The following is a 22,775-nucleotide window of genomic DNA, read 5'->3' on the forward strand; positions in this document are numbered from 1 at the left end:
CTATTTGGTTTTTGAGAAGCTATAACTTAAGTTTAAATCTAAATCATCAGTTACAAAGACTTTCAAATATCATCTTCAAGAACTTCAAAACTGAAATTAGTTATCTAGTTGTTCGGCAGCATCTTTGGTGAGAGGGTAGCCAACATTTCAGGTTAAAGTAATTTGAATCAGATTTAACTGATAAAAATGTTTTCAATGTCACTGGGATTGATAGGATGATTCCATCAAGAATTGTTTGCTAAATATCTTCAAAAGACAGAAGCACAGTGTAGAAATGAAAGTCCATCAAATATAAGGTCTTTAAAACATACAAGTACAAATGCTAGCATGTGGTCTAATTACTAAATCAAGTTCAGTGTGAAAAAGTGGAACATCATGCATTTTGGCTATTTTTTCATTTTCCAATCTGTCAAGCATCAACAAACAAAAACACTTCTGTCATCTCACCTGGAAGGACTGTTTGGGGCCCTGAATGCTAGTGAGGGAGGAGATGAAGGGGCAAGTGTAGCACTTGTTCCACTTGTTTGTTCCCAGTGACCACCCATTTTAACTCCACTTCCTATTTTGATATGTTAGTCCATGGCCTCCTCTACTGTTGCAATGAGGACACACTCAGGTGGAGGAGCAACACCTTTTATTCCATCTGGGTAGCTTCCAATCTGATGGCATTACATTGACCCTCAAACTTCCAGCAATTCCTCCCACATCACTATTTCTCATTCCTTTCCCCCCTCACCTTATCTTCTTACCTCCCTCCCTCTGGTCCATCACCTCCCTCTGGTGCTCCTACCCCTTTTCTTTCCTCCATGGCGATCTGTCCTTTCCTATCAGAGTCCCCATTCTCCAGCCCTGTATCCCTTTCGCCAGTCAACATCCCAGCTCTTTACTTCACCCCCCTTCCCAGTTTCACCTAGCACATTGTGTTTCTTCCTCCCCTCACCCACCCCCACCTGCTAACTCCAACTCATCTTTTCTTCTCCAGTTCTGACTAAGGGTGTCAGACCGAAACATCCACTATACTCTTTTTCATAGATGCTGCTTGGCCTGCTGAGTTCCTCCAGCATTTTGTATGTTACTATTTTCATAAAAATGCCTGCAATCACTATAGAAAATTAAAATTGATTTGTGCAAATGATTAATGATCTGGAGTTGCAGTTACTTTTATGTTTTGTAACTTCACTGAAATTCCTTCCCTTGCTCTCAGATGAATCAATGCTGGAAATAAAGTTTCTTTCATATAGCTAAATTACGAGATGCTGCTGTTATTGATTGTAGATCTACTTGCATTCACTTTCCTTAAACATTTTTCAATTCACTAATCAGTGGTTAGATTGTTAGAACATTAACAGTCAGCCTTGGATAATGATAAATTTTAACATTCATTTTCCAAATTTTCTATGTAGTTTTTCTCCCTAGGCTGGAAAATGTCTTTCCTAAATTCAACTAAAACTTATTTTAGCAAACTTAATTTGCCATCTCCAACCACCTTTCAATAAATCTAACATTATTCAGTCCATTCAGATTCGTATAATTAGTAAGAATTGGAGACAAGAATGAAATATTGAAACTTAAAGAAAAAAAATCAAAGTAATAGTTGTTTATGTGTATTAAAATTCTTCTGGGTGTGTGTGTTACAAGTAATTAATAATCAGAATTTGAATACTTCTGGTATATATTAAATGCCTTAATAATCTATTAATCTACAAAAAGTGTCGATAGTTACATTGTTACCTTGTGCAGTCTTGAAAGTCATCATTGGTGCTTTTTCTGATCAATGATCTCATGGCATTGATTAATTGCTGAGAATTTTTACCAAATATTTACTCCCCCATGAATTTCACCACACATATCACATTGTTTTGCCAGACGTTATGATGTACCGATTAGCTGCCTTTTTTCTTGTTTAACAGCAATAAATACATTTCATAGCATTTTGGAAACCTCAGGATCCAGAACGGCATTACACAAATGTGTTCTTTCCAGTCTTTTAGAAATAAAAACAAAATGTCCAACCAATCGGATTGTAGAGTTGATACAAAGAAAGACTGTGAAACTTTCTTGCACAACTGACAGTTTTCTGATATAGAGGCAGATAGAAAATCCATTTAATTTCTCAGCTTTTTCTCTATTCTCATTTTTAATTCAACCTGCTTCAAAAGGACTTAGAAAAAAGGTGTTCAAGTATGAAAAAACACAAGTAGCATTAGTGAATCTATTTAATGCTAATTTACATTTAATCTATGTATTCCTTCCAAGATCAGCAGCTGATTTGCTTTTTTTTAAGTCATCTTTTGAATGATTAGGATTAAAGAGGTAGTTAGAGCATTAGAAACAGGAACTGGGAAGGGGATTAAACAGTTAATGAAAACACAGCCATTTAGGGGTTTATAAACATTACTTAGTTCGTCTTCAACATTCTTGTTTTATAATTTAAGTTTTATTTCCAAGAATACATCAACATATCCGTTAGACTCAAAACCATTGTGCCTTTTCAGATATCACCAGATAGTATTCCTTTGACAATGAATATATGATGATATTGGACCAAATAGCTGTCTTCTGCAGATATAAACTGTTGAAGTGTGGGAACCCAGTAAAATTCTGATAATCCAGCATCTGATTGTGGGAACATTCTGATGGTTTGGCATCTAGCTCACTCAATAGTCCACAGTGCCAATGTGTAGCTGGATTTGAGAACATCAAATGGGCAGTCTGAAGTTCATTGGGTTTGTTACGTACCCCGTAACTGGGTCACTTACCAGCAAAGATAGAGAGGTCCGTTGAAGTCTGATGGTACTATTTTTAAAAGTATTTATTAATAAAGGGGCACAAAAATAAGATTAATGCAAACATACAGATAATATACGTCGTCAATACTAAATCTAAAAGCGCGGGTATAATAATAGTCAATGAGAAATAGCTCTATCGTTGTCTAGGGGATAATGTATTGTCCGATGGAAATATAACAGTCACTGCTAGTTCGTTCAAGCTGTAGCGTTTTGGGTTTAAGAGAGAGACGGTTTAAACTTGCCCAGGTCTTTTATGATGCCAATCCTTTGAGTCGGGGGAGTTGGTTTCCCTGTTGCTAGCTAAAAGCCGTTTTCCGTGGTACCAGCCACCAGTCCCAGGCAACGGAACTGAATGCACGTGGCCTCCTTCAAATGGCTTCCCGCTATTACGGGATCGCTAGCGTTTCTTCTGGTGCGTCTGAGGGGCTGTTCCCACAGACCCTCTTTTATCCTGACTCGCAGGGTCGCAGATGTCAATCAGGTTGGGGGTGATGCAATCCCTCCCTCAACCAGCCCACTTTGCCTGAGGGCTTCCACGTAGTACAGTCTTCAATCCACAAATTCGCCTTCCGGAGACAATGGCCATGTCCCGTAGCTTTATATCGCCGGGGGAACGAGACATTCCACACGTCTCTCTCTCATTTCCTGGGTCCCCTGACCCAACCCAATAGTGATCTTGCGATTCTCACAAAGGAGGGGGCTGCATGCATAACAGGTTCTACTCCCAGCCCTTTTAAAACTCATTCTAAAACGTATACTAAAACCCAATATGAAAAATGTGAAAATGAAATCATGTTTGGGATTTGGTGTGAGTAGGAGAAATTAAATCTCTACGGAGTTCCAGTTTGTAAAATAACTAAAAGGGAGTAGGGAAGAGAAATGTTAACATTTCACTGGAATTTGTTAAAACCTTCAATGCAAAATAAAACAGTAATTTAATTCATGGATTTTTCAATTATGTTCAACATATATTCTCATGCTTTGATAATTCACAATTCTTTTTAGTTTTATAAGTATTTAACCTAAAATACTTGAATCTAGTTTTGTGTGTCTATATCTAGTTTGATATCTCGTTGAAAACAGTATATGTACAAGTTACATCATGGTTTGGAAAATGCAGAAGTTTTTTGAGGTTGCAAGAGTTTGGCAAGTTACAGCAATAAACATTACAGCATTTTACTGCAATGAAAAACAAAACATTTTCTACATATTCCTTATGCCTCCTCTATTATTACATGAAAGGCAATTTAAAGTGAAAAGTCAAAAATGAGAGTTCAAAACAGGTCATTTAACACATTAATTTCATCAGATGAGCCACGCTTGTACAGAATTGTTTAACTTCAAGTTTCAGTAGTTGATTGAACACTCTTTAAATAAAATTGAGAGGAACGTGTAGGTTAAGTCAAATCTACATTCAGATGTCCAGGCAGTTACATTTCTATCATGCAGAGTAGAGCTAATGGCTCAACTGATGCATCCTCAAATGTGCTATTAAGGAAAAAAAGCAATGGAAGATTGTGGAAACAAATGATAGCTCCAGATCCAATTAACAGATAAAAAGATAGGTTTATTTTTGGCTTTGTAGTACAGTGGATTTCAGTTAATTGGGCCATTGGTTTACTTGGGACACCTCTTAAAGCATAAAAACAAATTGAGAAAATAGCCAGGATTCCCTTTTTTTCAGCTGCATGCACTTTGCTGAAATAAGTGGTGTTGTTGTGGGGTGGGGGGGGGGGGGAGTGTTGCTTTGCTGCTGCTTGTGTGTGAGAGGGATGAGCAGGGGGACTGGGGTTCTAACATTTTTACTGTCACTCATTCTTTGGGGTATTCTGTTTTTGTGGATGTCTGCAAAGAACAAGAATTTCAGGTTATACATTGTATACATTCTTTGATATTAAGTGGAACTATTGAACTACTATTCAACTGTTGTGCGGCCGTTGGACACTACACCATGCTTAGAGCAGTTTTTATAATGGCATCAGTTGTGTGTGTTTATGTTCAAAAGCAATAATAATATATTTGGCAAGAAATGAGCAGTGAGACAATTCAGAAGTGTTTTACTCACTGCAGTTTCAAGCATTCCATGAAGATGCTAGAAACAGCTAGGAGTAAAAATGAAACTATTTCATTACTTCAACAGGTTAAGAACCATGAAGAATTTGAATACATCAATCATCTTGAATGTTATATTAAAAATGAAGATTTGGAAGATGCAATTGTTGAAAGCGTTGTACGAAATCCATTACCTGCACCAGGTATCTGCACTACTTTTGTTCATTTAAGTCAGTCAAAAGAACATGTTACATATATTGGATGAATTCCTCCATCAACAGCTATTAGGAACTAATAGTTTTATAGTACTGTAATAGTATTGGTAGCCTTCTAATTCATTCTGTATTTCATTTAAATACATAATTGTTAATCAGTAAAATGGTAGCTTGTCTTTCTTATACCCTTTTCACTGTTAAGTTTCAGCTAATTGGGCCAAAATGTAGTGGCCCCAATGAACCAGAATCCACTGTATATTTAAATTGGCAGTAAACGATGTAAATTAGGATTTCCACATTGACTAAATGAAGTACAATTAAAGAAAGACAATTAGCACCAGTGGGACAAAAGAAACTACAAACAAACAGATACAGGAAACTACTACCAAAAAAATTAAAATTTTTTGCCATTATTGCTATATATCTGGCTCACATGGGACCACCTGTCCTCCAAGACATTACGCCTTCAATTCAGCACAATGACTAGGTTGATGCTGCAGTAAAGAATTGAAAGTGCTATGCCATCAGAAGGATTATCACTGCAAGTGTCTTTCAGTTTAGGTACTTGATTATCTGTCTCCAAGGTAGATGCAAAACAAACTTCCTACAGCACTATTTAAACGTTAATACATATCCACTATGATAACAATGAACACTGATAAACACTGAATAGCTGTATATTTTACAAATATTGTATACCTTATGGTATTTGCTGCTTCTGTTTTCAACATACGTGTCCTTTGATAATAAATTTACTTTCAACTTTTAAAAACTATTGCTAATGCAAAAACAAGTGAATACTTTGTACGAGAGGATATTTATTCCACAATCAAATGATTTGGTCATTAGCAAAATTCACCAACAGCAGAGACAATGTTTAAATATGCTACTACATTCCTTAATCCAAAACAATATTTAAAAAGCATAATATACAAGCTGCTTACAAGATAACATACACGACTGAGAAAAAGCTACAAGTGAAAAGATCTCTCAATATGAAATGGTGACATACTGACACAAAATTTTGACACAGGAAGTAAGCTTATAACGAAAAGAAGTGCTTACATTGCACAAGCAAGATTCTGCATGGAAAAAAAACTCTAGATGCTTCAGTGAGCAAAACAATGCCCAAATGGGCTTTAAGTGAGGCATTACTCACTTAAATGAGTACCGTAATAGTAATGCCTCATTGTGAGTTAATCCAGAACTTTAAAATGCATGGGATTGACGCTGATTTGGTGGTTTGGATTTGGAATTGGTTTACCCATAGAAGAAAAAGGGTAGTGGTGTATGTAAGCATATTATTCTAGGTGGAAATCTGTGATCAGTGGGGCTCTGCAGTGGGAGACCTTTAGTTGTGAAATACATAACTCAAACACAAATGTAGATATGTTTAGCTAGTAAATTTCCAGACATCACAAGTTGGTAAACAGTGAAAAATGTCAAAGTGTAAGCAGGATAAAGATTAGTTACAGATACGGGCAGAGAAATGACAGATGCAGTAGCAAGTGTGATTTTTGTAAATCAGAGAGCCTGGAAGATGTTGGCAGGGGTAGCGATGGAAGCAGATAGGACAATGACACTTAATAAGCTTTTCAGTGGGCACACAAACTTGCAGGGAATGGAAGGAAATGGATCATGTGTTGGCAGAGGAATTAGTTTAGTGAGGCATCATGTTTGGCAGAGACATTTGTGGGTCAAAAGGCCTGTCCAGAGCTGTATTGTCCTACCTACAAAATAGCATTACCCTCCAAATAAAAAAAAATTAAGATTAGCAAAAGCAATAGCTGAACTGATTTAAAATATCAGATTAGTTTTATACCTCACATGGTAAAATTTATATATAGACTTTATGTATAGGAATATGAATTTGAAATTCAACCCAACAAAAGGGACAAAATGTCTTTAAAATGTCTCCTCACAAGCTTTAAAAAATTATTGCAGAATATGAACAGTGAGTGGTGTTAGTGTCCATGTTGAAAGCATAATGTAATAGACTTTCCTGACTATAGCCTTTAGGACCTAGGGCATTCAATCATTTAAAATGTATATAGGATACTGGATTTGCAATGGCATGCTGAAAGTAGCTAGCCTTACTTTGTGACAGCTCCTGTGAATCTATCACAATATTCTGTCAGTGAACTCGGGCTGGGAGGAATACAATGCGTAAAAGAATCACCCCTCTAATTACAGGACATCACAGGGACAAAGTACTGTTTCATTTCAATGGAGATTATTGGTCTACACGAAAGTGAGGCATTACTCACCTAAATGTGTTTAATTTACGTTAAATTTTTAAATTCAAAACATATTAATGCAATTTTAAACTTTAAAAAATTGAGGATCATTTAAAATCTATCAGAAACATTGATGAACAATCCAAAAACCCTCAACTTTGAACACAACATTCTTTCTCCTACTTTGCCTCTTATCAAAACCTTACAATATGCATTACAGCAAAGTTGCTTCTGAGATGTGATTTAAGAGCAATGATGGCCCTTGAGATTAATCCTTTGCATTTGGACCATACATCTGTGTGGGTGGCAGGTCAGATAAGACATGAGACATAGGAGTTGAATTAGGCAATTTGATCTATCCAATCTGCTCTGCCATTAGATCATGGCTAATTTATTTTTCCTCTCAACCCCATTCTCTTTAACTTCTCCCGTTACCTTTGACACACTTACTAATCAGGAACCTATTAACCTCTGCTTTAAATATACCCAATTGTCAATGCATTCCATAAATTCAGCACCTCTGGCTAAAAGATACATCTTCCTAAACTCTGTTCTAAAGGTGCTCCCTTTACTGAACCTGTGCCCTCTGATCCTAAACTCTCCCACTACTGGTAACATCTTCTCCAATGTCCACTCTATTCAGCCCTTTCAATATTCATTAGCTTTCAATGAGATCCCTCCTCATCCTTCTAAACTCTAGCAAGTATAGGTGAGAGCCGTCAAATGTCCCTCCTACATTAACACTTTCATCCCCAAAATCATTCTTGACCCTCTCCAATGCCAGCACATCCTTCCTCAGATATGGGGCCCCAAAACTGATTACAATACTCCAAATGCCATCTGACTAATGACTTGTAATGTTAAGGCTTTATATCTTTACTTTTATATTCTAGTCCTCTCAAAATGAATGCTGGCATTCCATTTGCCTTCCTTACCAGCCACTTAACCTTTAGGGAATCCTACACAAGGACTCCCAAGTCTCTTTACACCTCTGATTTTTGAACTCTTTCCCCATTTAGAAAATAGTTATCACCTTTGTTCCTTCAACCAAAGTGCAAGACCACACCATGCTGTATTCCATCTGCCACTCCTTTGCCATTCTCCCAAGCTGACCAAGCCCTACAGATCCCCTGCTTCTTTAGCACTATCTGCCCCCTCCACCTATCTTTGTATTATTGGTAAACCTGGCCTCAAAGCCATTATTATCATCATCCAGATCCTTAACATACAAAATGAAAAGTAGCAAACCCAACACCGAACCCTAGGGAACACCACTAGTCAACAGCAGCCAACCAAAGAAAGCCCTTTTATTCCCATTCTTTTACTTTGTCAGTCAGCCAGCCTAATATTCTATCCATCCTAGTATTTTTCCTGTAACAGCATGGGATCCTATCTTATTTAGCAGCATCATGTGCAGCACCTTGTCAAAGGGCTTTGAAAATCCAAGTAAACAACAGTCAAAGACTCTCCTTTGCCTACCCTGCTTGTTATTTCCTAAAAGAACTCCAAGAAATTTGTCAGGTTAGATCTCCCCTTGAGGAAACAATGCTGACTTTGGCCTATTTTATCATATGATTCCAGCATAATCTCTGTTATAAAATGTACCAAAAGTATTAACAAAATAGCTCTTTCAAATTTAGATGGATTTAAATTTGAGAAAAGTATTCAGTATCAAGATGTCATATACACCATCTGTAACTTACGTAATATTAGCATTAACAACATAAATACACTCCTGATGTGTAATTACCGTAGATGTCGGATTATAAGCCGCTACTTTTTCCCCACATTTTGAACAGCTTTGAACACTGCGGCCTTTACTACGGTGCGGCTAATGCATGGTTTTTTTTCATGCCGCCAAAAACATTTTGCCTCGTAACAGTAGACCAATAAAATTGATGAGTAGTTCACAGAGGTCCAATGAAATTGTACGATAAATCAAGCGCACTTTCACAATTAAATTATTGTAAATCAGTCATTTGTACTCACCCTCATCAACATGGAAAACACTCGAAGAAAAGCATTGTGCTGCCTTTATGGCAGTTATTTAGTTTATAATATTTTCGCTTAGTAATTCATTTTCTAGTTAAATTTAGAAGTGTTTTAACTATATTTGTTTTCTGTACTACATCCTGGGATGCTATGACGTCACACCCGGTTTCGCCGCGTCTTGTGGGAAATACCGGTTTGCGATAAACGGGAAGGCGGGGGCGAGCGCATTACGCGAGCGGCATTAGATCTGAGCGAACGCTGCTTTTAAGTTAAAGGCGATCAATAACTTTTCCTGGTAGGCTGCAGTATATATATTTTTTACCAGTCGTTAGGAGATATTGGAATGTTGTTCAGTAAAAAAGTATACGCAACGTATATTTAAAAGTAGCCGCGTTACAGGCACGGTTCGAAAAAAAGCATTTGCAATATGTATTTGTTTATGTTACCATATGGATTTAATTAATAGTTAAAAAATCCTCACGTGTAATATCTTTCTGTGTAAATATCTCATATTACAACGTGGGACACCTGCGGCCGAAAATCCGGTGCGGCTTGTACAAGTACAAAATTGATTTTCTTTCTAAAATTAGAGCCAGCGGCTTTTAATCAGGTGCGCTCTGTAGTGCGAAATCTACGGTAAATGTTCAAAACTTTAATATATCATTTAAGACCAGTAAGATAAAGTGACTACTTCATTAGGCATTGTCTGTAAGTAACCAAGACCCATTTGTCATGTTACGAACGTGCCACAACTCTTGAGGGGCCGAAGGGTACAAAGTAGCCCCCTCCTTTTTGAGAATCGCAAGATCGCTATTAATTCGGGTCTGGGACCCAGGAAATGAGAGAGAGACGTCCAGAATACACAGGTTTGGAATGTGTCCTGGCCTCCGAAAGGCGGAACCATTGATAGCGGCTATTGTCTCTTGGGGACGGAATTGTGTATTGAGTACTGTACTATTCATTGAAGCCCTCAGGGGGTGACCTGAGTGGGCTGGTTGAGGGATTGCATCATCCCAACCTGATTGACATCTGAGACCCCGTGAGTCAGGATAAAAGAGGGTCTGGGGAACAACCCCTTTAGACGCACCAGGAGAAACGTATGAGACCGGTGGGGGCTTGTGTGTGTCCATCCTTGCCCGGATGACGTCTTCCACGGAACGGCCTCGCTAAAGGACGAATACGGATCAAGATGGATAAAGGAAAGCTGGCAAGTTTCAAAAATCTGTCTCTCTCTCCAACCAAAAAGCTGCAGCCTGAATGAACTGAGTGACTTTTATATTTCCATTGGACAATACATTATCCCCTAGACAACGATAGAGCTATTTCTTATTGATTATTATTATACCCACACTTTTAGATTTAGTATTGATGACGTATAGTATCTGTATGTCTGCATTGATATTATTTTTATGTATTTTTACCAATAAATACCGTTAAAAATAGTACCATCAGACTTCAACGGACCTCTCTATCTTTGCTGGTAAGTGACCCAGTTACGGGGTTCGTAACAGTCAAAATACCATTTCCATTATTAATCCTTAAAAAGGCACCTAAAGAACCAGTAAATGCATTGGGCAACCATAGTTTGAGCATCAATTCTGCAAAGTTCCTTAGCCTGTATGCAGATTGCCTGAATGAAGGTCAATAATCGCCAAGAGTGACTTGTGTTAAATAACATGGCAGTTTCAATTGAATTGTATGCACTTAGAGCCAAGACAAAATATCCAATACATTTCCCATTTATATTCACAGCTTCAACAGGAAACTGGGTTTGAAAAAAGCCTTCTATTTCAATTCTGATAGCTTTAAAAATGTACAACTCAAAGCGCTAAAAAAAATCATAGGTTCTATCATCCCTACTGAAAGCTGTTCTTCTAGAGCAGTGGTTCCCAAAGTGGGCAATATCACCCCCCTGGGGCAGTGGTAGAGTCTGAAGGATTACACGCTTAATTTAAGAAATTAATTACTTATTATAAGCATTTGATCCTCAGTGCCTCATAACTGATTACGTAATCACCTCGTCTCTTGCTAACCCATCATTCTCTTAGACTTTACTCAAAGCAAATTATAGTTGTTGAGAAGCAATGTGACATTTCTGTATTTAGCATAGCATGAGAAATCTGGACTGAAGAAATTGTTATTTCTTGCCCCTGCCTATGCATTATTGCCATTCACTATACTGTAGTACAGTGTTAGTATGATTCTCATACTCATCATGCAGTGATGCAGTTTCTTTCTTTCTTTTTCCATCTTTTTATTATCATTATTAATAACAAAATAAAATTGACACATAGATAATGAGATTACACGCATACATATTTCAACTATAAAAGATTACAAGAGCAATGATTACAGTATAAATTGGTATTCCCACATCATAAATGATACAATATACAAATAGACAAGGCGTGTATCATAATATAAAATAAAAAAAGAAAAAGAAAAAAAGAAAAAATCATTATGCAAAAAACTAATCTAAAAATCTAATAACTAATAGAAGAGAAAAAACAAACAAAAAAGAGAAAAAGAAAAAAATAAAAAGAAAAAAAGAAAAAAAGGGGGCTGTTTATAATATCTCACAAAAATACAAAATCATCAGTGTCGTCAACTCTGATCCTCTTGACATATATGCAATCAAAACTGGAAAATCAAATAGGCCTGAAACAGGGTCCTATTACATCATATGAAAATATTGAATAAATGGTCTCCATATCTTTTCAAATTTAGTAGAAGTGTCAAATACACCACTTATAATTTTTTCTAAATTTAAACATAACATAGTTTGAGAAAGCTAATGAAATACAGTAGGAGGATTAATTTCCTTCCAATTCAACAAAATAGATCTTCTAGCCATTAGTGTAAGAAATGCAATCATTCGACAAGCGGAAGAAGATAAATGAAGTGAGTTCATCATTGGTAAACCAAAAATTGTGGTAATAGGATTGGGGTTGTAAATCAATGTTCAATACCGCAGAGATAATATCAAAAATATCTTTCCAATATTTTTTCAAAAGCGGACACGACCAGAACATATGAGTTAGAGACGCTATTTCAGATTGACATCTATCACAAATAGGATTTATATAGGAATAAAAATGAGCCAATTTATCCTTGGACATATGAGCCCTGTGTACAACCTTAAACTGTATTAATGAATGTTTAGCACATATAGATGATGTATTAACTAATTGAAGAATTTTATCCCAATTCTCAATAGGAATAATAATGTTGAGCTCTCTTTCCCAATCATTTTTTGTCTTATAAAGGGGCTCTGAACGTATCTTCATAATTATATTATAAAGTTTTGATATACCGTAGATTCCGGATTTTAAGCCGCTACTTTTTTCCCACATTTTGAACAGCTTTGAACTTTGCGGCCTTTAATCCGGAGCGGCTAATACATGATTTTTTTCATGCCGCCTCGTAAACATTTTGCCTCATAACAGTAGACCAATAAAATTGATGAGTAGTTCACAGAGGTCCAATGAAATTGTACGATAAATCAAGCGCACTTTCACAATTAAATTACTGTAAATCAGTCATTTGTACTCACCCTCATCAACATGGAAAACACTCGAAGCATTGTGCTGCCTTATGGCAGTTACTTAGTTTATAATATTTTCGCTTAGTAATTCATTTTCTAGTTAAAGTTAGAAGAGTTTTAACTATATTTGTTTTCTGTACTACATCGCGGGATGCTATGACGTCACACCCGGTTTCGCGGTGTCTTGTGGGAAAATGCCGGTTTGCGATGAAACGGGACGGAGGGAGGGAGCGCATTACGCGAGCGGCTTTGGATCTGAGCGAACGCTGCTTTTAAGTTAAAGGTGATCAATAACTTTTCCTGGTAGGCTGCAGTATATATATTTTTTACCAGTCGTTAGGAGATATTGGAATGTTGTTCAGTAAAGAAGTATACGCAACGTATATTTAAAAGTAGCCGTGTTACGGGCACGGTTCGAAAAAAAGCATTTGCAATATGTATTTGTTTTTGTTACCATATGGATTTAATTAAAAGTTAAAAAATCCTCACGTGTAATATCTTTCTGTGTAAATATCTCATATTACAACGTGGGACACCTGCGGCCGAAAATTCGGTGCGGCCTAAAATCCGGTGCGGCCTTTACAATTAAAAAATTGATTTTATTTCTAAAATTAGAGCCAGCGGCTTTTAATCAGGTGCGCTCTGTAGTCCGGAATCTACGATAAGTCCTTTCTGAAAGGGGTTTAATTCAAACAAATTCTCCAAAATGCCTGAAGACACAAAGTTTGGAAAAGTAGGAAGTACAGTATTTAAAAAATTCCTAATCTGTAAATATCTAAAAAAATGAAATCTAGTCAAATTATATTTATTAGATAACTGCTCAAAAGACATAAAACAATTATCCAAAAATAAGTCAGAAAATCGTAGTATTCCTTTAGTCTTCCAAGCCAAAAAAGCTTGGTCTATAATTGAAGGGTGGAAAAAACAATTGGATACAATAGGAATATTTAAAACAAACTGAGTCAACCCAAAAAATTTCCAAAATTGAAACCATATACGTAAAGTATGTTTAACTATCGGGTTGTCAATTTGTTTCGGCAATTTAGAAAGAGCAAAAGGGAGAGAAGTCCCCAAAATAGAACCCAGTGCAAAACCTAGTACCGATTTAATTTCCAGGCTCACCCAATGAGGGCTAAAAGATCCATCCCAATCTTTCAACCAACATATCAAATATCTGATATTAACTGCCTAATAATAAAATCTAAAATTAGGCAATGCTAATCCACCTTTGTTCTTTGCCTTCTGTAAGTATATTTTACCTAACCTAGGATTTTTATTCTGCTAAATATATGAGGAAATTTTTGAATCAACATTAGTAAAAAAGGATTTCGGAATAAAAATTGGTACCGCTTGAAAAATATATAAGAACTTAGGTAAAATAACCATTTTAATAGTGTTAATTCGACCTATCAGAGATAAAGATAATGGTGACCACTTAGTAAACAAGCATTTAATCTGATCAATTAAGGGTACAAAATTAACCTTAAATAAGTCTTTGTGGTTTTTTGTGATTTTAATCCCTAAGTAAATAAAAGAATCATTAACTAATTTAAAAGCTAAGTTTCCATAAATTGGGACCTGTCTATTAAAAGGAAACAATTCACTCTTATTAAGATTTAACTTATACCCAGAAAAATCACTAAATTGAGCCAACAATGATAAAACTACAGGAATAGATTTCTCAGGATTGGAAATAAATAATAATAAATCATCTGCATACAAAGATAACTTATGAATATCTGTCCCACGATTAATACCAAGAATATCCTGTGATTCTGATAGCAATTTCCAAGGGTTCTAAAGCAATATCAAATAATAGTGGACTAAGAGGACAGCCTTGTCTAGTGCCCCGAAATAAACGAAAAAAGAGAGATCTTTGATTACTACTTGACAGATAGACCTCAGTATGTGCGGTTGGGAGACTGTAGGTCTGACACGGTGGTCAGCCGCACAGGAGCGCCGCAGGGGACCGTGCTCTCTCCGGTCCTGTTCACCCTGTACACATCAGACTTCCAATATAACTCGGAGTCCTGTCACGTGCAGAAGTTCGCTGACGACACGGCCATAGTGGGGTGTGTCAGGAATGGACAGGAGGAGGAGTATAGGAAACTGATACAGGACTTTGTGATATGGTGCAACTCAAACTACCTGCGTCTCAATATCACCAAGACCAAGGAGATGGTGGTGGACTTTAGGAGATCTAGGCCTCATATGGAGCCAGTGATCATTAATGGAGAATGTGTGGAGCAGGTTAAGACCTACAAGTATCTGGGAGTACAGTTAGACGAGAAGCTAGACTGGACTGCCAACACAAATGCCTTGTGCAGGAAGGCACAGAGTCGACTGTACTTCCTTAGAAGGTTGGCGTCATTCAATGTCTGTAGTGAGATGCTGAAGATGTTCTATAGGTCAGTTGTGGAGAGCGCCCTCTTCTTTGTGGTGGCGTGTTGGGGAGGCAGCATTAAGAAGAGGGACGCCTCACGTCTTAATAAGCTGGTAAGGAAGGCGGGCTCTCTGTCGTGGGCAAAGTACTGAAGAGTATAACATCGGTAGCTGAGCGAAGGGCGCTGAGTAGGCTACGGTCAATTATGGAAAACCCTGAACATCCTCTACATGGCACCATCCAGAGACAGAGAAGCAGTTTCAGTGACAGGTTGCTATCGATGCAATGCTCCTCAGACAGGATGAAGAGGTCAATACTCCCCAATGCCATTAGGCTTTACAATTCAACCGCCAGGAGTAAGATATGTTAAAGTGCCGGGGTTGATTGTATTTAATGTATTTAAGTAAACTACTTAAGAACTTTTTAAAAGCTATTATTAATGCTTTTTGAGAGAATGGTTTAGATGCATATCATATTTTTACTGAGTTAAGTATTGTATGTAATTAGTTTTGCTACAACAAGTGTATGGGACATTGGAAAAAATGTTGAATTTCCCCATGGGGATGAATAAAGTATCTATCTATCTATCTATCTATTAGTAAACACCGAGGCTACTGGGGTATGATAAATCAGTTTAATCCAGGAAATGAATGTCGGACTAAAATTAAACTTCTCCAACACATTAAATAAGTACGGCCATTCAACTCTATCAAATACTTTCTCCGCATCTAATGAAATAACACATTCTGAGATATTATGTGAAGGAGTATACACAATATTCAATAACCTCCTAACATTAAAAAAAAATAATGATTTTTAATAAAACCGGTTTGATCCTCCGAAATAATTTGGGGTAATACCTTCTCCAATCTGGATGCAAGTAACTTGGAAAAAATCTTGGAATCTACATTCAGTAAGGATATCGGTCTATAGGATGCACAATCAGTAGGGTCTTTATCTTTCTTCAATATTAAAGAAATAGAAGCTCTATAAAAAGATTGTGGCAAATTGCCCAATCTAATTGCTTCTTCAAAAACCTTATATAACCAAGGAGAGAGAGTAGCGGAAAAACATTAAAAAAATTCTGCTGTATACCCATCCGGACTAGGTGCTTTCCCTAAATTCATGGAAGAAATAACCCCTCTGATTTTTGCATCAGTCATAGGAGTTTCCAATATTGAAAGATCATTTGGTGCTAATCTTTCAATATCACACATGGCACTGCAATCCTGAGGAAATTCAGAATGATAAAGGGAAGTATAAAAATCTTGAAATGATTTATTTATCTCATCATGGTTAATTGTCAAATCCCCATTTTGCTGACGGATCTTAGTAATTTGACGTTTAACCAAAGCATTCTTCAATTGTCTAGCTAATAGTTTACCCGATTTATCACTATGTATATAAAAATCAGATCTGGACTTCATCAGTTGATTTTCAATCGAAGATGTAAGTAATAAACTATATTCTGTTTGAAGTTCAACCCTTTGTTTGTAAAGCTCCTTACTAGGAGTAATCAAATATTTCTTGTCAATCTCTTTAATTTTATCAACCAATAAAAGAGTTTCCTTCTTTATGCGTTTTCTCAGACTGACAGAATAAGAAATAATCTGTCCACGTATATATTCTTTAAAAGTGTCCCAAAGTGTTCCGTAAGAAATATCTTCCGTGGAGTTGGTTGAGAAGAAGAAATCGATCTGTTCAGTCATAAATTTAATAAAGTCCGGATCTTGCAATAAGGTAGAATCAAACCGCCATTGTCTAGCATTAAGAACTGTGTCCATAAATTTAATAGAAAGTTTTAATGGAGCATGGTCTGAAATAGCTATACTATCATAATAACAACCATTTACCGAAGGAATCAAACAAGAGTCAATACAAAAATAATCAATTCTCGAATAAGAATGATAAACATGTGAGAAAAAAGAAAACTCTTTGTCCTTAGGATGCCGAAATCTCCAAATATCAAAAATTCCATTATCAGTCAAAAAAGAGTTGATACAAGTGGCCGACTTATTGGGTACAGTCTGAGTAGATATAGATTTGTCCATCAAAGGATTTAAACAACAATTAAAATCACCACCCATTATTAACTTATATTCATTTAGATTAGGTAAAGAAGTAAATAAGGACTTAAAAAAATCAGGACAATCCACATTTGGAGCATAGACATTAACCATAGCAACCTTTTTATTAAAAAGTAAACCCGTAATTAACAAAAATCTACCATTCGGATCTGAAAAGATATCATGTTGGACAAATGTAATAGAGGAGTCAATAAAAACTGAAACTCCCTTTACTTTGGCATTTGAATTCGAATGATATTGTTGACCCCGCCAAAACCTAAAAAAGCAATAGTTGTCCTCCTTCCTCACATGAGTTTCTTGTACAAAAATGATATGAGCATTAAGTCTTTGGAATACTTCGAAAATCTTCTTTCATTTAATCGGATGGTTTAAACCATTAGTATTCCAAGAAACAAAATTAATGGTCTGAGCCATAGTTCTAAGATCAACCCTTTGGTATAAGAAGGGTTAACCAAATTAGAAACAAAAATAAAAAGCAAACCCGGAAGTGACGACATCGCGGACATATTTGTAGTTCAAAATCAGCCCAAATAAAAAAACTAAAAAAAACTGATAGAAAAAATATAGACTTAGAAAAAAGACCACCCCACTCCCACTCAAGAAAGAGAAAAAAAAACAGTCAAAAAAAGGCTGGGAAAGAGAAAAAATGAAACTAACCCTACCCCCATATCAGCGGAAGCCCACTCCATATATAAAGGATATATATATATTAAAAAAACCACCCAAACTTTAAAAATTATAATCACTATACTAGAACCAGACTTCTTAATATAATTGGTAGTAGAAAAAAAAACGAAGAAAATGTAATCACTAAAAACTTATAAATCGGGTTAAAACCCAAACAAACCAAAAAAATATTTAAACTGTGATAAGCGATGCATTGTAGGAAGACAAGAGAGAAAAAAAAATAGCGCCATCTTAAAAAACACCAAAAATGTTTTATCAAAAAACCACCATCTTAGTAAAAAAAGTATTCACCTTCGAAGGATTAAAAATACACCTTCGAAGGAACAGAAAATAGTCAGCGATACAGTATAATGGTTAAAGTGTGTAAAACAAAACGATTAATATGTCGAAAGAACACTTTAACTTGAGTATAAAGTGTAGAGTAAACCTACACCACCAACCAGAAACAAAATCTGGTTTGGAGGATCAAAAACCATCTTACACGATCGAAATCACTCATTCATTCGGCCTGAGAGCCCGTAGCAGTAGGGAAGTTCTCATTCAGAAAACTTCTCGCTTCAAATGTAGAAAGAAAAACCCGGCGAGGAGCGTTCGGCGGGGAGATTCTGAGCTTCGCAGGGTATAAGAGCGCTGGTTTTAAATTTTTCTCATAACATTCAGATATCAGCGGTTCAAAAAGAAGCCGAGCTCTCATTACCTCAGGACTAAAACCTTCCACTAAGCGGAAGTTGTGATCTTGGAATTTAATCATACCTACACGTCGAGCCACACGAATAAGTTGCTCTTTAATATGTACATAATGGAACCGGACAATTACAAACGAAGGTTTAGCTGAAGCACTCGGTGATCGACGCATAATTCTATGCGCGCGATCAAGTAACAGCGGGCTGTCTGGGAAAACAGACAGGAACGCATCCTTTAAAAATTGAGCAAAATACTCCCTGGGGTCGTCTTTTTCGATACCTTCTGGGAGACCAAGTATACGTAGGTTCTGTCTTCTGGACCGATTCTCAAAGTCGACACTCTTGGTTTTAAGTGTTTCCACCAGTTTAGTAGTCGAAAGTAAGTCCTGTTGCAATTTTTCAATTATCAAATCTCGTTTCCGAGCGTCTTCTTGCAGAGATGCGATAAGAACTTGCTGCTGGTTAATTACTGAATCCGTCTTATCCATATAACCTTGAAAAGCCTTTATATCTTGTTTAAAAATTTGTTGTTGCTCATCAAATTTTTTATCTAAAACCTCCAATAACAATTCATAAGTTAATTCAGTGCGTTGCGGATGAGCTTGCTTCTTTCCATTACCATTCGGGTTCCGCCCAGGTTCTCGTCCTTTAGATCTAAAAGCCATTTCTGAGTACATATCTTCAAAAATTCACAATAAACTCTTAACGATAAGTCCAAACAAAATAGCAAGAATCTTTTGGTGTAGGTGAAAATAAGTTGAATAAGGGTGATCAAAGGTTAAAAAAAGTAAAGGTTATGGAGCGCATCTAAAACAGTACTCACTCCATGAGCGTCTCCCGCTGACTCCCAGTGATGCAGTTTCTGTGGTTTAGGGTATGGTATTATATTATGAGCTATTATGATGTCATAACTTTCCCCTTTATTGATCGCAGTGCTTGGGGTTGGGTTTAAACAATAGGTGAATGATAGTTGTCGTTAATCCATAAAGAAAATGGCAGCAAAAGAACAAATTGTATTGTTGAATCTGTAAAGCCCCAAACAATTAGAGAAAGACTGATTAGCAGTAAGGGAGGTTCTGAGTAAGGTTTTGCATAGGTCACCAGATCAAATAATTAAAGTGATTCTACTCAGCAACTACTCTGTTCAAAGGCAAATGAAATATCTGAGAATGTGGAAGGCACATTGTGCCACATACTGGGGACAACAGAATTTGCTCTGCAGTTAAACAAGTCAAATTTGCCAAGGAATGAATCTTTGCTTCTTGAATATGTTTGTTACATAAAAGATGAAAGTATGGTTTAAGAGTTGTTATTTGCAAGGGGACAAGAAACATAACGTGGAGTCAATATTTCAGGTTGTTGAGTAATTTTTCAAAGAGAAGGATATTCTGCTCTGTAATTCACAGACATCATGTCATAAAAATCCTAAAATCCACAAATCATTAAATACTGTAATCACAACGGTAAATAAAATCATCCCGTGCTCTCAACTATTTTGAGAACCTTGTATTGAGAATAATGAACAGATTGAACACTTGCTGTTACACACCAGTCAAATGGCTCTCAAAAAGAAACTGAGATGCTTTTATGCATGCTTTAAAACTGATAAAATTATTTAAAAAGACTTCAAATACTTCGTTCAGTAATCAACTCAAGAATATTATGTATGACATTTGTCAGAATTATTTGCAAAGTTTAATGAAATCAATCAATTGCAAGGAAATTATGTGAATCTTATTAAAGTCAAGTCAGTCGTCTCCACACATCTGTCCAAGTTAACTTTATTTAAGTGCAACATTGGCTAACGTGACCGTTTCTAATTTCTGAGCCTCTCTGAAATGGAAGTGAAAGATAGAATACCAGATGATGATCTTCAAGTGTACTGTGCCCACCTGGGTGAGCTGCATAAAGACAAGTCAGAGAGATTTCAAAATATTCTCTCAATCCAAATTCCAGATCAGGTAATAAATCTATTCCTTAAGTAACAGTAAGGATGGAGGAAGAACTGATTTCACCACAAAGTGACTTACAGCTGAAGCCAAGGTTCAAAAAACAATAAAAGACTTTTGGTTGCAGAAAGAAATCACTGAACACTATCCTGCACCGTAAAAGGATCAAGTTGTTCTTTATTGTCTTTCCAACATCATATTTAGAGCGTGGTTTCAGTGCAGTTGCCCAATTTCTTTCAAAGCAATGAAACAGACTAAGTTATTGAATGTGGGGATATGAGACTCCTTCTGAGTGACATTCAGCTTGATGCTGAGAAGCTGATATCACTGCACCAAGCCCATCAATCTCATTAAAAGGTGAAAGAGCAATGAAGTAGTGAATAGTTGGACAAATAATGCAAGTGTTGATGAAAATTATTTTTACTGTAATTAAATATTATCTGTAGATTTAAACAGACTTGAATAATTTTTGCAATTATTTGTCACTACTTTGAATTTGCAATTCCTATTTTCTTTCACTGTGCATCGTAAACCAAAATTATTTATAGTTTTTATGTAAGGGCCAGAAAGGAGAGGAGGGGATGTGGTCTAGAGGCGGTAACCCAAAAAAAGTTTGGTAAGCATTGCTCTAAAAAGTAACACAATAACTAACACTGAGGAAAGGTGCAGAAAAACAACTTGAATTTCAGAACATTCTGCATTTGAAAATGTGTAGTTTTTTTCAAATGCTATCATGGAAATTGGAAAAAAAATCAGACCACATCTTAATGAAAAGAAAAATATTCCAAGAAAGATTATTAATCAAAAATTACTTTAAACATTTTCTAAATTGAAAGAACCATTACAAGCAGCTAAATTGGGATAAGGGTTCTAACAGTAGGATCAACCACTTTGCCTTGAGCTTCATGATAGTTCCTTAAGACACTACAGCACAGAAACAGGCCCTACGTGCAACCAGTAGGTACTCCATTTTTCTGCCTAGCCCAATCTACCCACACCATAGTCCTCCATACCTCTTTCATCCATGTATCTTATCTGAATCTCTCTTTAAAAAGTTGCAATTCAACCCATATCCACCACTTCTGCTAGTAACTCGTTATACACTCTCGCACCGCTCTCTGAATGAAGCAGTTCATCTCAGGATTCCCTTAAATATTTCACCTTTTACCCTAAACCCATGATCTCTAGTTCTAGTCCCCCCCAACCTCAGGGGAAAAAGCCTGCATGCTTTTACCCTATTTATATTCCTCGCATGTATATCCCTGTAAGATCTCCCATCATTTTCCTATGTTCCAGGGAATAAAGTCCTAATGTATTCAACCTTTCCTATAACTCAGGTCCAAGTCCTGACAACATCCTTATAAATTTTCTCTGCACTCTTTTCAAGCTTGATATCTTCCCTGCAGATAGGTGACCAGAACTGCACACAATACACCAAATTTAGTCTCAACATTGTGCAACTTCAACATAACATCCCAACTCCTGTACTCAATGCTCAAATTTATAAAGAACAATGTGCCAAAAGCTCTCTTTATGACCCTACCTACCTTCAAGGATTTATTCTCAGATCCCTTTGTTCTACTCCACACCTCAGTGCCCTATCAGTCACTGTACAAGTCTTATCCTGGTTTGACCTGCCAGAGTGCAAATCTTCAAATGTTCTGCCATTTTTCAGCTGGTGCAGATTACACCTCAAGTCTTGATAGCCTTCTTTGCTGTCTATCCAAACAATTACATAACCTGACCCTTAAAATACAATTAAATATTTTACCCATGACTGATATTGAGCTCATTGGCCTTTAACACCTGCACATCACCTGTAGGTTAGAACATAAGAGTCCAAGTACTACAGCCCATCTAATCTGTGCAGAAACTATTATTCTGCCTAGTCCCATCAATCTGCACCTTGGCCATTGCCCTCTATATACCTAGCGCCCATTCACGTAGTTATCCAAATTTCTCTTAAATGTTGAAATCAAACCTGCATCCATCATTTATGCTGGCAGCTCATTCCACTGAAAAAGATCCTCAAGTTCTTCTTAAACATTTCACCCTGAACCCATGACCTCTAGTTCTAGTCTCACCCAACCTCAGTGGGAAAAAGCCTGCTTGTATTTACTCTATCTGTAATGCTCACTATCAAATCTCCCCATATTC

At 36.6% G+C, this 22,775-nt stretch overlaps 1 protein-coding gene across 3 annotated transcripts in view; it reads right to left on the minus strand.

Moving 5' to 3' along the window:
- The window catches only part of ppp2r5ca (protein phosphatase 2, regulatory subunit B', gamma a), a 156,571-nt gene that overhangs the window by 125,621 nt on the left and 8,175 nt on the right, over positions 1 to 22,775 (minus strand). The window lies entirely within an intron of this gene.

The sequence above is a fragment of the Hemitrygon akajei genome, chromosome 3 (assembly GCF_048418815.1).
Source record: "Hemitrygon akajei chromosome 3, sHemAka1.3, whole genome shotgun sequence".
Classification (NCBI taxonomy): domain Eukaryota; kingdom Metazoa; phylum Chordata; class Chondrichthyes; order Myliobatiformes; family Dasyatidae; genus Hemitrygon; species Hemitrygon akajei.